This window comes from Miscanthus floridulus, chromosome 2 (assembly GCF_019320115.1).
Source record: "Miscanthus floridulus cultivar M001 chromosome 2, ASM1932011v1, whole genome shotgun sequence".
Lineage (NCBI taxonomy): Eukaryota > Viridiplantae > Streptophyta > Magnoliopsida > Poales > Poaceae > Miscanthus > Miscanthus floridulus.
The window spans coordinates 62017994-62035143 of record NC_089581.1 but is presented as its reverse complement, the minus strand read 5'-3'; positions in this window follow the sequence as shown (position 1 = coordinate 62035143).

The window sequence follows — 17150 nt, the reverse complement described above, 5'->3', positions numbered from 1 at the left end:
CTCTTACTTCGTCTTTCCCTTAATAAGTCATCAAATTTGGTGCTTTTCGATCCCCAGTTGCTATGGGGAACAAAGGCAGAAATACAATAGATTCCTCCATTTAAGTGGTTCTCGCTTCTCCTTGTTCCTGTTCCTAACTCCTCCCCGGGTAGTTCCCAATGTTTGGCACTTTCCATACTTCGTGGGTGCAACATCAACAAATTCGCTCATGATCAAGTTACAACCTAAGATCTATGACTATATTATGTTAACTGTTCGTATTTTGTTCATTCCATCGGTATGCTCCCAGGTACCTGTAATTGTGATCTGTTTGCCAGAACCAAGGGGTCTTTCTGTGGAAACCTTCACGAGCAATCGTCGTTTTTTGATGGTTTTTCCGCTTATCACAGCAGCTCTTTCCACACCTCCGGATATCTGGTGCCAAATCGTCGCCCCTTTCCTTATATATTCGATAATCGAGTTTGCTATCTTTGTGGCATTGATTGTACAAGTTCGTGAAGAGGGCTGGACGAGTAGAATGAGGGAAAGCGGCTCGATCGAGAAAAAAGAGGAGTAGACTAGCCCCCCTAGAACTGAAAAAAGTCACTATCAATGAATTCCCGAGCAATTCTAAACCAACATATGCGATTCATTCCCGTAATGATTATAACAAACAAACAGCAGACTCCTTGCCTTATTTTCGGGATGAGTGATACATCCGGCGAGCGCCGGTGAAGAACGCAAGCAAAGCTGGAGCTCGGGCATTGAACTATTCCATCAAGCAAGAGAAAGGAGGCAAACAGGGTTGAAGGCCTGGGGAGCGAACCGAAAGCTCAGCTTTGCGGACTCTTCCTTTATTTAGTATAGGCAAGTCAGTACCCTCAAGTAAACTCCCTCTCCCCATACCGATCGAGTACTAAAGCTCTATCCTATTTCTGTTCGATCAAAGCGAAATAGTGGCTTGGCTGTCCGACGCTTGATTCTCCAGGTTCGGTTTATCCACGCTTTGTTTTTAGATATCGGTGCTCAATGCTTGTGACCGCCACTCTTCATAAATAGCTTTAGCTCGGGTTGACTGTGTACCCATAGGCTTGTTTATTAGGCTCATACAGACAAACTGGACATCTCGCCGACCTACAACCATACCAAGAAGATCCCTTGATTCTGCTTCCGTCTATCATTCTTCTGTAAGGAAGTAAAAAATCGGGTTGGTTAAGCAATTGGTAGCCCCCGGATGAACGGTAGAATCCATCCATAGATGAATAGAAAACTGTACTCATCAGGGCTAAAAAAAGAAAGACTAGCAGAAAGAATATCGAACCCCCTCGTAGAGGATTCCAAAAATAAAAAGAAGAGACCTCGAGTCAGCGCATAAAGAATGGAATGGTACATCACCACCATTATTAGTTAGAAATCCATACCATTCACTGAAGCACAGGCCCGAGATCGAGCGCCAGGGTCAAAGCCTTGATGACCGGTAAAGAAAGGGGTCGGCATAAGATTCTATAAGACTCGCTTGGTCCATCAAAGATAGAAAAAGAGAGAATTAGGCAGAACCACCTATCAGCATTCAGACTTAAGAAGACAAAAAGTTCGTACCAAGATGAGGCATCTTTAGATGGAGAAAGAGAAAGTCTGGCAATGACCAGGCTTATACATCTATCAGTCGTGAGCTCAAGGCAAGACAAGAACAATTCCGCAAAGCCTTCGTCCAATCCGCAAAGGAGTCAGGAAGAGCCTGATTTTAAGTAGGGGCAAGGGGGAGCTTGGTTGTTTAGGATAAGCATGACGTTGACTCATTTTATAGAAATGCCACATTTGAACCCCGCCTGTTTAAAATAGATACAAACAAGCTACCTACATGTCAGTCAGGTCTGAAAAAGCTACATATATATATCAACTTGCTTGTTACATATAACAGTGAATATCAGTTTCATTCATCTCTGGGTCTCTAGGAACGAGATCCCTTCTTTCCTTTTTCTTTGTATCAACGAAACCTTTGGATTCAATTGGATGGGGGAATCCAATTGACAGCCTCGACTCGTATCCTAGCTCGTCTGAGAGCTAGCTTCGCTTCAACCAATTCTTTCGTACCCTCAGCTTTACTCAAGTTAGCTTCGGCTATTTCAAGTGCCTGTTGAGCTTCTTCTGGATCAATGTCACTACCCAGTTCTGCATCATTTCCTAAAATGATGATCTCATTATTAACTATTCTCGCAAAACCACTCCACAGAACCGCCGTTAACCATTGGTCGTTGAGGAGGCGTATTCTCAAAGGACCCATATCTACAGCTGTGTTAATGGGGGCGTGGTTTGGTAATACACCAATTTGGCCACTATTAGTAGATAAAATGATTTCTTTCACTTCACAATCCCAAATAATTCGTTTAGGAGTCAGTACATAAAGATTTCATTTCATTTCTTCAATTTGCTCTCCTCTTCTAAGTTTATAGCTTTCGTGCTAGCTTCATCGATGTTCCCCACTAAATAAAAAGCCTGTTCGGGTAGGCCGTCTAATTCTCCGGAAAGGATTAGTTGAAATCCCCTAATTGTTTCTGCAAGACCAACATACTTTCCTGGAGAACCGGTAAAAACTTCTGCCACAAAGAACGGTTGTGATAAGAACCGCTCGATTTTTCGTGCTCTTGCTACAGTTAAACGATCCTCCTCCGATAATTCATCCAATCCAAGAATTGCGATAATGTCCTGAAGTTCTTTGTAACGTTGTAAAGTTTCCTTAACTCTTTGCGCAGTTTCATAATGTTCGTTGCCAACGATCCGAGGCTGTAACATAGTTGAGGTTGAATCTAAAGGATCTACTGCGGGACCCTTGGAAGCTAATCCTCTGGAAAGTACGGTAGTAGCGTCCAAATGTGCAAATGTTGTGGCAGGAGCAGGGTCGGTCAAATCGTCTGCAGGTACATAAACTGCTTGGATCGAAGTTATAGATCCCTTTTTGGTAGAAGTAATTCTTTCTTGCAAAGAACCCATTTCTGTACTAAGGGTAGGTTGATAACCCACTGCGGAGGGCATTCTCCCTAATAAGGCGGATACTTCCGATCCTGCTTGAACAAAACGAAGGATATTATCGATGAATAAAAGCACGTCTTGCTTATTAACATCTCGGAAATATTCCGCCATAGTTAGGGCAGTTAAACCAACTCTCATACGAGCTCCCGGCGGTTCATTCATTTGGCCATAGACTAGAGCTACCTTTGATTCCTCAATATTTTTGGAATTAATTACTCCAGATTCCTTCATTTCCATATAAAGATCATTTCCTTCACGAGTCCGTTCCCCTACTCCGCCAAATACGGATACGCCTCCGTGAGCTTTAGCAATGTTATTGATTAATTCCATGATGAGTACTGTTTTACCTAAAAAAAAAGACTCCAAATAGTCCGATTTTTCCTCCACGCCGATAAGGAGCTAAAAGATCGACCACCTTAATACCAGTTTCAAAGATAGAGAATTTCGTATCTAACTCGATAAAGGCAGGGGCGGATCTGTGAATAGGGAATGTTGCACTAGTATCTACAGGACCCAAATTGTCAATAGGCTCCCCAAGAACGTGAAAAATTCGTCCGAGAGTAGCTCCACCGACTGGAACACTGAGAGGAGCTCCCGTGTCAATCACTTCCATTCCTCTCATCAACCCGTCTGTAGCACTCATAGCTACAGCTCTAACTCTATTATTTCCTAATAATTGTTTTGTTGTACCTCACAAGTAACATTAATTTGCTTATCATCGGCAGTCTCTCGACTCTTGACTATCAAAGCGTTAGAAATCTAAGGCAACTTGCCCTGGGGAAAAGTGATATCCAGCACGGGTCCAATAATTGGATTTGATCAATACGCCCTGCGCTTTTTTCTTCAATTGTGGAAACCCGGGGACGCTAAGTAGTAGGATTGGTTTAAATAATTATCACATAATTAGAAAAATAAAAAAGAAAGTTGGAAACCGATATTCAGTAATGTGAAATCAAGTAGGGCTGCGCGTGACATTATTAACGCTATACGAGCAAGAAAACGGATGCGCTAACGCGCAACGGCTTTCTAGCTAGAGCGAGGAACTACGGCATGTTTCGAGCCAAGAAGCGCAAAAACCTTTGCTTGTTTGCTTGTTTAATGTTTCGAGCCTCTTCGCTTTGAATTAATTATTTTAACTAGTCCACTAAATCGGGGTATTTCCTTGGCCGTAGCTGCGCTCCGAATTCAATAAATCATATTTCAATACAAGGGATGAAGGTATTCCATTGGCAAGAACGAGTGCTTTCGCTTCCATTAGGATCACTTTCATCCGACTTTCCTTCACCCTCCTAGTGAAGTGTAAAAATGCCTAGTAAAATGCTATCTAGATGGAAGCTATCTTGCTTAGTGGATTTCTTTTTAGCCAGTTGCTTTTTCGCTCCGCGCCTTCCTTTACCCTGCAACTTGAATAGCTGGAAGCCTGCCCTTTCATACTTCGATACTTAGATAAGTAATGTAGCAACCTTTTATTTTGAGAGTTCCAGGGATAACACCCCGGTCCATTTGCATTGCATCAGGATCAAAAGTCACAATCAGTTACAGCCCAACGTCCGTTTCCACTCCAAAGAGGAAGGTTTGGATCTTTCAATCTTATGTCGTGAGGGATGTGACCTATGTTAGGTCCATAAGATACCATAGCTTTTAGTGTTCTATGATTCACCTCCGAATAATAAGTAGGTAGTTCGATCCTTTTGATTCTTATCTTCCTAGTAAACGGGGATCCGGAGCAACAGGTCAAATTTCTATATAATTTTTTTGTGTAAACAAAAGGGCTTATTGCTCTTTTCGGTTTTCGTTTTCCTCGATAACTTTGAGGATCTCCTCTACCCCTTCCTCTTCCTCCTTCCTTCTTATCAATTCCTCTTCCTCCTTCCTTCTTTTCCATTCTGCTTCCCCTATTGTTCTTATCAATTCCTCTCCTCCTTCCTTCTTTTCCATAAGAAGAAGTATTTGAAATGAAACAAATTCCTCTTCATTCTGTTGTGCTCAGCGAAGGAACTGCCTAAGCATACTTTTGCGGATCCAAACTTCTTTGTTCTTTCTAAGTCTTCTTCTTGCATATAAGAACGCAACTCTTGCAAAAACCCGGATTTGAGTAGTAAGCGGCATCCCCTCTGAGTTGTGAGTAAGCGGAACCATTCTGTTTTTGTTCTTCTCCAGATTCTGACCGGTAGGAATTTGCCTATGATTTTTCCAACTGATATGTCGATATAGAAAGATCTCCTTATTTCTTCACCGCGGGTTCTCGCGTCATTTTCTTTAAAAGATATTAGATCACCATGGGAAACTTTAAAATGAGTAATGGTTACCAGTCCATTATTCAAACAAACCCTTCGATGACTTATCGGCTGCCTTGCTTGAGGAAGAGTGTCACTAAAACGGAGACGAACCGGAATCACGTCCGATCTTGTTTCTTGATTGAGTAAAAAAGGGATATATGAAGTTCGTTCTCTTCCTCTGTGCATCTCCCTTATGGGTAAATCCCCATAATAAAGGGACAACTTTCGTGTAGTTTGTGATTTGATGTTACTGTTTAGATTTTCTCTCTGAGAAAGATTTCTTTTAATGGATCTCCTCTTGTTCCTCAATCTTCGGAGAATGCGGCGTTGGATTAGAGAAAGTTCTCTGTTCCGAACATTTCCTGGAAGTAGACGGCACGTTTTAAATCTTAATGCAGGCATATTTCGTTGAATCAGTCTTTTTCGCCACATCGCGTATAAAGGGAATCGAACCCAACTCTTCCACGAACCCCCCACGAATGGTCCTCCCTTAACTCAATGAACTTTGATAATTCCTTTGCCTAGTTTTTTTCTTTTCAGTTCTCATAAGTCCTTGATATACTAGCCTCAATACTTGACCGACTGCGTCACAGTGCTCAGGTAAAGTGGCAGTGGTTGAAAGCGAGCGGAAACGTCAGTGTTTTCTGTGCGTTACGATAGTAGTGGTGAAAGAAAATCCAATTCAAATATCTCAACGTAAAAGGAAAATCGTTTCACTTTGAAAAGAAAGACTCCAGCTAGCTATATGAGATCGAACTTCTTCCATCACTCTATCTACGATATTCATTGCACCATGATTGAAGGCCTACGCATCTTCTTTCAGGTATTTCTTATTGGTTGACATAAATTATAGACACCGTGGGGACGTCATCTAGACAAAAAGGGAAACTATTTATGATAGATTACCATCAATCCCATCTTATGGTGTTACACCCATGGACTAAAGATACTAGTCTTCCTACATTGCATCTATTGGGTTGAGAGAGGATCTCCTTTCTCCTAAAAATCCTCCTTGTCCATGATACTTACTTGCAATCAATTCATAGTCTTCCCAAGTAGCTTCTAGGTTGGACCAATGAATGAGCACTTGTGGTACCGCTGCATTTCGCCTTTCACCATGCGACGAGATATGATAGCAATTGGCTTAATCCGAGGTTTCCCTTCCGGGCCCACCAACGTTGAGGAGACACTGCTTGCTCTCTTCCTAACCTCGCTTTGAGTTGCTTCAATGAAATTGGAAAGGAGGATGGAAGCAATGAGCGACCCTGACTTTATTAGGTTTATGAAAACTCGCTATTCACTCAGTCAGTTTTTGGTAAATAATAGGATGATGTGGGAGAGATGGCCGAGTGAGAGGAAGAAGTCGGATGGAGAGATGCTCCCATCTCCCTTTACGTTTCCTATATACTTAATGTGATTCAGGAGTAGTCCCCTTTTGACCCAGGGCAACTAACCCAAGCAATAAAGTCATTGACAAGGCCTCAGAGCTAGGGCGAGTATGCGAAGGCTTTCCTTTCTCAGGGAATGTATAATAGATAATAGAAAAATCTCCATTGCTTTCCTTCTCTGTCTGGCTGTTTAGTAGGAGTCGCTAACGAGTGAATGTTTCTCCGGCCCATTGCCGACTCGGATTTCAGTATCGTATTATTGTTCTTTGTCTAAGTTCTATTTCTTTTTTGCTTTCAATGTGTCCCTCAGTTAGTGCAGTTGCTGGCCTTTCGCTTCTCACCTTGAGTTGACTGAGACTGAGAGTCAGGGGATGTGGCTAGCTAGTCTTTTACTAAGGTTGATTTCAGTTTCTCTGGTTCTTGATTGAGTCTTTGTCTTGCAGTTGCAGGAGTGATGTCAAACCTCTTGCTTGAGTTGTCTGTATTGGAAGTCGTGTAAGCGGCTTCTTCCGAATTTGCCTCCGGGTCTAGTACGTATGAAAAGATGTCAGCGTCGTGGCGATTGCCTTTCCTGGTGGTGAAGGATTCTATTCCCGAGCGGCTAAGGTCCAATCCCATTATTCTAAATTATTATAATACGAGTATCTCACAGATGAAGAAGTGAGCAAGCCTTTCTCCAATGGATTCTAACAGCGCAGACTAGGCATCTTTATCAGATTTCCATTTCTATATATAATATAATATATTAGTAAAGCCCCTTGTTTCAAGGCTAGGGCTTCCCCAGGAACATTGTTTTATTGCTATTTGAATTTATCAGCATAGGCCGTAGAATCAAATATTGACGGTGAGTGACCACTAGATCTGTCGATCGAGACCTTGGTCTTCCTGCAGTGCTATAGGCTTTTGACTCTCTCTCTATGGGCTTCTGGCTAACGCCCTAGATCTTCCACTAAATCCTCCAACGGTGAGACTGAGTGTATTACTTTCTCTTAAGACTACAGAGGTACGTAAAGTAGAGGTCCCTCAATTCAACTATCTCTGAATACTTTTCTGGGTGACCAAGACATAGACTAAGATTCCTTTGTATCCGTGCGCTTACCTCGCTTGTTAGGGATCGATGCTTCGCCTCATCCGTGCTCATTGGAAACCTTGACTCTTCAATAGATTCATCTTAACTTAAGATAAGAAAAGTGGTACTTTCTGTTTGCCTTCCCGTCTTTTCTCAGCGGATCAGCCACATACTCCGAAGTAACGTTAGTGACGGGAACGTAGCTATCTTTTGGTCAGGTTTTCTTAGGGTTGGTTCCTCTACTAGAATAGGTTCCGAACGCCTCACTTCCATTCACCAGGAAAGCTTTCGGTGCTTATCTTCAATCATAAGATGGTCACCCGCCCTAAGCAACATCGGTTCACCATAGATATCTCGAGAACTTCTCTTCTTGACTAGGATAGCGCTCTTCCTTCCTTTGGTGATGAAGTTGTGCCGTCTTTTTCACTCTCTCACTATCTTAACTTGGCTTGAGGGTAAAGTTAGTGTTACGGAAAACAAAGGTGGGGACGGGGCTAAGAAAAGAGAGTGCTTCTATCGAAGAGGCCCATGCTTCTTGTGTTGAAGTAAGTACACCGGTGACGTATTATAAGATCAATAGTCTTCCTCTTTCTTTCTTAAGAAGAAAGTTAGTCCTTCAAAGTCTAAAAGCTTGACAAATAAATATATTTAGTAAGATATAAAATAGTGTTGATCGAGATTTTGAGCTCTCATCCTTCCAGGGAGTTCTTAGTCTAGTCTAGATTGTTTTTCTCGACAGTAAATCGAGTGTCGCCCCTCGATCTGACTTTAGGTGAGCTCGCATAATCGTAAGTATCTTAGTGCAACAATTGGTTTTTCGAGAATTCGCCTCGTTTGTGAATCTTTCTTTCTCCCATTTTCTGTTGGTCAACAACCAACCACAACTCACTATAGTGAAACACTACTTGTACCCACCTTCAACAATTCATATTCTTCGGCTGTGGGTTCAGGGTATGCTCAAGAAATCAATCCGCGAACTCGGAGTTCAAACTGTAAGCCTGAGAGATGGCCTGGCTTGAATGGCGGGGGAAGAAAAGGAAGGAGGTACGAATAGAAGAAGGCCTAGAATAGCCAAGCCAAAGGGGTCCTCTTAAGTGGTCCAATCAGTCTAATGGGTAATGTCCGGTATCGGGAGTCTTTTATTAAGACATAGATTAGGAACAGAGTGGGGAAGTGAGCTCTACTCTAAAGGCTGCTCTGCCACCTAGGGATATCTTTTCCTTTTAGTCCGATTCGAGAGCTGGATTTTCTCGAAGACCGGCTTACTAAGCTTTTTCAGCAGGACAACAAAGGCCTTAGGTTTGAATGTTTGATTCGACTTCTAATGAGCTTTCTAGCAGAACTATCTATCAAGGCGGGAGAACGTAGTATCTGCCATTTCTGTTGCGATCTGCCCTGTCAAGATATAGAACGAGGGTCAGTTAAGTCTCGCCTTTTCCTCAACTATGAACCATGTGATGTTCCATTCTTCAGCTATCAAACCCATTCCCAACTAGCTTGCTTCCGGAAGCCTACCTACATCAGTTTGCTAGAAAGAACTAACAAAAGAGTTTCTTTGGTAAATAGGAGCCGTTTTTTCTTGCTCTCGGCACATCTGCGCTAGGGATTCTTCTCTACCTTCTTGCGTTGAGATGCCATCAACTCTTTCCTAGGTGTCAAAGTTACCTACCGAAGGAGGCAGAGTGATGAGAAGTGTGGACTGGGCCAGCCTTGTTGGAACTCTATTTTTCCTTTCTCTGGAGCTTCCACATAAGATAAGACTCAAGAGCTATAAGCTAACCTTGGGGTTCCTTATAAGCATAAGCACTTGTCTTCTTTCTAACATCACCAGGTGTCAAGCCACCCGGTTCTCTTCCTCTATCCTTCTGTACGAGTTATCCGGTGCTTAGGCTTGGATTCCTCCCACCTGAGCATTCTACTTCCCCCTATTGGCTTACAACTCTCGCCCTCTAGTTACATACTATCTTCTTACTGTGGATCACCATCTTGACAGCAACCTTTCCTACCTTCATGCGGGAGCCTTGATTTAGTACTCGGGCAATGCCTATTGCTCTGTTGCCTAGAAGTCTCATACATATGTATAGGATCTCATCCATATTATCTTATAGGAAGAGTAGTAACTACCTGCATTCGTATATTCAAAAAGAATAAATAAATTCCCCGTGCCGGTTGCCGTTTCTGGTTCAAGGAAAGGGGAAGTGTTCAGTTGATAAAAGGGGGGTTTCACTCATCGGCGTAATTCCCTTGCATTGGTGTGTGAGAATTGGTGCCTAAGGCTAGCTTGATGCATTATGGAAGATCGGGTTGGGGCGTACCCCCGGTGGAGCATGTAGGTAGTGAACGAGGATTTCCTTCCGTTAAGCTATGACTACTGAGCAAGCTGATCAAGAGTTCTTTACGGCGCAGATGTGTGTTAGGTTTCCTAAAGGTTCTCATTGATAGTGGGGCATCTCTAGGAGGGAGGCTTATTTCTATTCTCAACAAATGGATATCCATTCTATCTAGCCGAGGGAAACAGCCTTCCTGAAGGTAGCAAGTTTCTTTCCTTCCGGCCAAGGAGAAAGAGCAAAGTTTCCACCTCATCCGACTCAGAGCTCTCAGTGACTTCCCCCATAGCAACGGGAGATTATCACCCCATAACCCTAAAGGAAAAGGAAAGAGTAGTCGTTTTCAAAATAGTAAGTAAGATGCCGGGATAAGAACTGTGTGATTTCAGCCTTAGAAAATATCTGTCAAATGGGTCAAATGTAGAATTAGATGTGTAAGCAAAGCTCTGATTCAGAAAGGAAAGGTATGTGGGTAGACATTGAGTTAGAGATTGAATGAAGGGGCACACTAGAGAAAACCAAGGACAAGTAGCTAGTTGACTAACGCTTTCGAGCACGTACGCTGGCGCTCTTTGATAGAGCATTATCTACAACCCTGAAGCGAACTATTCAAAATCAATCTAGCAGTCTCTTCCAGCAATGAATTGTAGCAGGGCTTGGTCTCGAAAGGTATAGATACCACCAGAAGCTTGGAAAGAAGAAGGAATGTCGACCTACCGCTCCGTGGGCTTTGAACCTTGCTTTTCTGTCAAATTCACAGACGCTATAGCTGTGTAAAAACAGTACTCGATTTCTCACTAGAAAAAACAACTGTCTTTATTGTTGTGTGCATATTAGTCACTGATTATAGCTTTGAATAGGACAAACTACTTTAGTAACTCTTGACTATTGCTTGAAACAAGCGTTGAAGCAATGGAAAGAAGCGAACGGTTAAGCGATAGGGTTAGAATGCAGCAAGTGTCCAAAAATCAGATATGCCCGGTGAAAATTATAAACAAGGCTGAGGAAGGATTTCGTACTGCCACAATGCTCTTGATAGAAGGAAGCATGAATACCGAAGGCCTACCTAGTTGAAATAGGAACAGCTATAGCAACAGCACTCTTCCTCCTTCAAAGGCAAGCACAAAGTCCAACAGAACTCTGCTTCTATTTCAACGTTTCTGCTCAATGCGTCGTAAACACTGCTGAACTGAAACCAAGAGTTTCTGCTGAATGATTTATACCTATAGTTGCTTGTCTCTCTGGCTCAAGTGCTTACTTATCAATAGACTGATTCAAACGTTCTGTTTGCAGGATTCAAAACAGTTGCTTCCTCCACCTTATAAACTTGCCTACGAATGCATGTTGGAAACGAGGATATGAGCGCTGAATTCTTCTTTTCCGAGGCTGATTCTTCTTACCTGACTCCCCTGTTTGTTACAACTGATGCCCCGCCTATAAGCAGGTAGCTTGTGAGCTATCGATCAATTGTGAATCATAGAATTGGATCTTATTCACATAAGTCTTTCATTTCGTACATGTTTTCAAGAAAGAAATTAGGACAACCAATTAAGCATTGGATGAGTCAAAGGCTTCTTCGGGCATTTCCAGATCAACTAGGACAAGACTCAATAAAGTCACCAATGTTGCTGCTTGCTTGACTTTGCTTTTTTGAATCTACTTCTTTGCTTGTCTCGCCAATGAAGATACTGCATCATCTCTATACTAGCTAGATAACCAACACTTTGCTTCCCATTTCTTTTGCCTTTGGTAGAATTAGATCGATCTCCCAATGCTTATATATGTGGTGCCCCATAGTGATGAATGGAGCAAAAGCTAGGCAGAATTAGGAAGCATCAGCCCGGAATGACCCCAAGACTTATTTGCTGGAATCATAGCCAGCCAATAGAATTACTCTATGAATATAGCAGCGGTGACGCCATGGATCAAGGAAGAAGGTTTTGTCTTATCCCAGCAGCAATGAGAGCCTATTTCTTCTCCTGATGTGAATACACAAACCCCTATAGCGTCCGACACCACTCACATACCCTAGAAATTCTTGTTGTGGGGCAAGTGAAAGTACTTTGATATGCCCCAGAGGTCTTCGAACCTTGGTATTTCGAATCAGATTGATAGCTTTTTGAATGGCTGCGGTTCCGGGAGTCAAGTCTTTAGTTTACAGGTTCTACATTAGGTTTACGAAACGGATACCTATCTACACAGCAAGCTTCTTCAAACAGGTCATTGGACATCACCCTCACTTCTTCTAGCAGGAAAGCGCGTTAAGAGGTAAATCGTACCTCAAGTCAAAGGGCCTCGTTATAGTTGGAGGCAACACACGCTGAACTCAACTTGCCTATTTTGTGTAACTGGTTGAAACTACTAATTTCCAGTTCATCTTACGATGGTATACGGTGACGGGCCAACCTTCTATACTAGTGTGCAGGAGGACGAAGCAGAAATTAGGAAGCCCCGGAGGAGAGGAGAAGAGGCCATGGACTCTCACGGACGCCGTCGCCATGTGTTTGGCATGGCATGCATGTGCGGCGCGATCGACGGCTTGAGAATGTCTTATGAGATCTTACCCCGTTCAGTTTACCTTATAATCCGTACTATTCAGTTTGTTTTTCAATCAAAACAGTATTTTTCTCTCACAATAATTCAGCCGGAACAGTATTTTTCAGCCAATTCAGTCAAGTTTCAGCAAGCCGAACGGAGCCCTTGTTTCTTTTTTTATTTAAATGCACCATCTATTAATTTTTAGTGTTGTGTCATCCAGGTCTATTAACTTTTAAACTGTATTTTTGGATTAATTAATTTTTGGTGGTGTGTCATCCAGACCCATCAACTTTTAAACTGTATTTTTAGATCCATTACTTTTTGATGGTGTATCATCCAGGTCCATCAACTTTCAAATTATATTTTTAGATCCCTAAATATTTTAACTGGTTCGCCGTAGGCCCATACCATTCGTTTAGCGAATAGATCTGACGTAGCACGCTAAATAAGCAGCTAGCGTGGAGTAGGTGATGAGTCCATAGCTCCTCAAGATTCATCGAGACTTGTCTAGCAATAATTCAAATATAGTAGCTGGTAATTCGTTAATATCTTTTGGTCATAAATTTGGAACTATTATTTGTAAGGATAAATATATTGTGGACATGAAGAAATTTACAACTGCTGGACTGTCGTCAAAGATATTTTATAGAGGTGCCTTATTATTGCGTGGAAAAGAAGAGAAAATGAAGCCAACAAAATACATCAATACTAATTCTTAAGAGGTGGAGATAATCAAAGGAATTTTTTCAACGTGATTAACATCCTTATTGTAGTATTTTATTATTTCCATGTATTAGTTTTCCTATCCAGTTGTGATACACGATCTTTTACCTAGCATCTAGCTTTTAGTGCCTGCGTGCACCTGTGTACGTAAAGCAAATTGGTGGTTGCGTTTGGACGTGCCATGCATGTTAGCTAGATCAGGGACTCAGAGTTAATCGGTCCTAGTTGGGCTGGTGGAGCCCGAGTTTTGTTTGGGTCAGGTGGCCTGTGTGCCTATACCTGTGGCCTTCGGCCTTGTATCAGGTAGATTAGACTGAATTTTATTGTGGAGTTTATTCCCCAAAGAGCCACCGCTCGAGAAATCTTAGATGGTGATCCTATCAGGTCTTTCGTATTGAAGATTATCTCCAGATGGTGATCTCGTCCTGTACTCCACAGTGGCTGTTTTTTGACGTGCAATGTCAGATCTATTCGCTAAACGAAGGAGTATGGACCTACGGTGAACCAGTTAAAAAGGTTTAGGGACCTCCAAATATAATTTAAAAGTTGATGGACTTGGATGACACACCACCCAAAGTTAATGGACCCAAAATACAGTTTGAAAGTTGATCGACCTAGATGACACATCACCAAAAGTTAATGGACCCAAAAATACAGTTGAAAAAGTTGATGGACCTGGATAACATACCACCAAAAATTAATAGACCGTACATTTTACTTTTTTTTACAACAAACTATTAGAGAGTTGCCAAGGCGGTGGGGCCCATATGTGGCTTTGGCAAACACAGCAAAATAATGAAGTATACACTCTACGTCTCAGAATAATAAGCGTATTTTGATCAATTAAAAGAAGCGTATTTTCATTTTTTTACTAAAGAATCAATATTATCTTAAATGAACTTTGAATACAAATGTACTGATACAAGTTTCATGTTATAAACTTGTATATGATTTGATTAATTGTTGATCAAAATTTGAACCGAGACTCTAGAGACGTCCCTGCGTGTTTTTTTTCTACAGGTTGTACTTGATTCATTAGGAGTGGGCCGCACATGATCCGATGGCCCACCTAGTCATTAGTACCTATACATGTCGTTCTTTGGGGACAAAGTTCTTAACTTTTTTTTTTTGATTGAGAGAGAGAGAGTAGTTTCGATAGTTTGGAGGCATTTGGTGTTTATTAAGGTTGAAAATCAATTACCACAATGATTATATACAATATAAAAATATAATTTGCCGTTCCATATATATTTTTATTTATAGGTAATGCCAGATAAGGTATTACACTGGCCGGAGAAGGTGGCCATTAATCTTGAATCCCGAAGTAACACACTGTACTCTAGTAAACATACCGAAGTAACACACTGTACTCTAGTAAACATACCGAAGTAACACACTGTACTCTAGTAAACACCACGTCGCCATTCCTCCTGGCAAAGCAATACGCTCGCGTCATCACTAGTTCAGAAATCAGAACGGTCCAACCAATAGCCGCTACGGTGCATGATTCGACGGAAAAGACGCTTCTATGGCGGAAGTCGTACTGACTTGCAAGGCAAAGACGAAGTTGGATTACTACTACACTCTGTTTAGTTTTCCTCCGAAACGTCAAATTTTTCAAGATTTTTCGTCACATTGAATTTTTAGACGCATGCATGAAGTATTAAATATAAATAAAAAATAAAACTAATTACACAGTTTAGACGAAATCCACGAGACGAATCTTTTAAGCTTAATTAGACTGTGATTGGACACTAATTATCAAATAACAACGAAAATACTACAGTATCGTTTTGCCAAAATTTTCGGCAACTTAACTGGGCCCCTACGTCTTGTTCGTTGAAGAGATACTGTTATACGCTTGCGTCGATGCCATTTACGATCCGTGTCAATGTGTCATGATGAACCCGCGCCTGATGAACCCGCGCAAGGCGCGAGACTTGGTAGAGCCGTCACGTTTAACGCGAGACGCCGACAATCGACTTGCAAGCAGGCACTATAAAGGACTAAGGACACCTTAGGCTCCATTCGCTTGTTTTAAAAATAGTTTGTTCGGCTTCTTTTTTTAGTCAGAACAGTGTTTTTCTTTCACAACAATTCAGTCGGAACAGTGTTTTTCAGCCAAGTTTCAGACCAGCAAACGGGGCCTTAGTAAACTAGATGAAAATCGGAATTCTAATTATCCAAACAATATATTCGATATGTGTATCCGCTGAAACGTTAATATTAATATCTTATATTTCTATATCTGAGTAAAACCTCAATTGACAAAGCTCTGTTACCGGCTCCTCAAGTTGTTTGGAGTCATTCTGTACTAAACGGAGGAAAAGCAAACTGTTCGAGCTTCTCAAAACCTGTCAACACAAAGAATACGAGGGGTGTGAAGTTGAACATGCTGGCAACAGCTTTAGCTTCGCTAATGGAGTTATTCGTGGTGCTGAAGAAAACAAGAAAACTGATCCAAACAAGGCCTAAATGGATATACGTGAATTCCTTTATCACTATCCATGAAGAGCAAGTTTTCGGTGTCATCCAAAATTTATATTTATGACAATTACTAATGTAAATGATATTAATTTTATTATTACAAATGCATGCATCATTTAAACTATTTAAAAGTTATCTACATAGCTAATGACATGATATTGATTTTAAATATTACTAATGACATATACAATGTCAAGGTTAATGGATTTTCATATAGCTAGTCATATTTTAAAAATAATTTTATTTATCAATGAAATTATTTTCTATATATTTTAATTTATTGATAGATATCAAAATATTTATTTAGAGTTTTACTTATATTATATATATTAAATATTAAGGGTGTATTTTCCTACTTTCAAGAGTAATTACTCCCATCTTCAATAAACCATCTTAAATGTTAAAATATTTATTTATAACTATATACTTTCAGCAATTGTATTTATCTACGGTTATATACTCATATTTTAAATCTCGACATGTATGATGATTTTACTTTAATAAAGGAATCGATAAAGCAAACTGATACTTGTGTCTTCAAAATCAATTAGGTATCCAAATTCGGTTCCGAATCAAATTCGAGCTACTCCCACCATTCTAAATCTAAATTATAAAATGCTTTGGGTTTTCTAGGTACTCCTATTGCAATAGCAAAAGCAATATATCTCTAAAAGCCAAAATGTCTTATGATTTAGAATGGAGAAAGTATTTGCTTTGTATTCGTATGCGATAATATAAATATTCGTATATAAAATCAATTAAAATGTGATAAATAGTGCTGTTCAAATTTGATTCCATGCATAATTGATCCGAATCCGTCCCTACCAGCAACCGGAATAAAAATCTGACGACTTCTCAGACAGCCGGCGTGGAACGTGCCACCGATCGTGCCATTCCCAACGGACCGCGGCACGGGGTGCTGTGCGCCTGAGCGCCTGTGCCCGGTGACTCTCAGCTACGAGCCTACGACACGGAACGCGGTGGCCGGGCTGCATGCAACGCGCCTGCTGCCTGAACAATGATATCACTGGCGCGCGTGCATCCATGGGCCCGGCAACGCCCGTCGGCGGTGAGTACCGTAGCCCGCGTGGCCCCTCGGCGTCGGCGGTGACTGTGAGCACGGGCACGGCCCCTTGACGCAGGAGCCAGGCGCACGGGGACGGCGTGGCGAGATCGCATCCGGATCTGCAGGGGCCCCGCCCGGGGTGCCCACTGCCCAGCGGCAGAGCTAGCGCGGCCTGAAAAGTGGCAACCGTTCCACGGTACGCGTTGCCTTCAGGATTCTTGGCTATCGCTAGGGAGCTCCTCAAGCTGGCTTCCAGAGATGAGA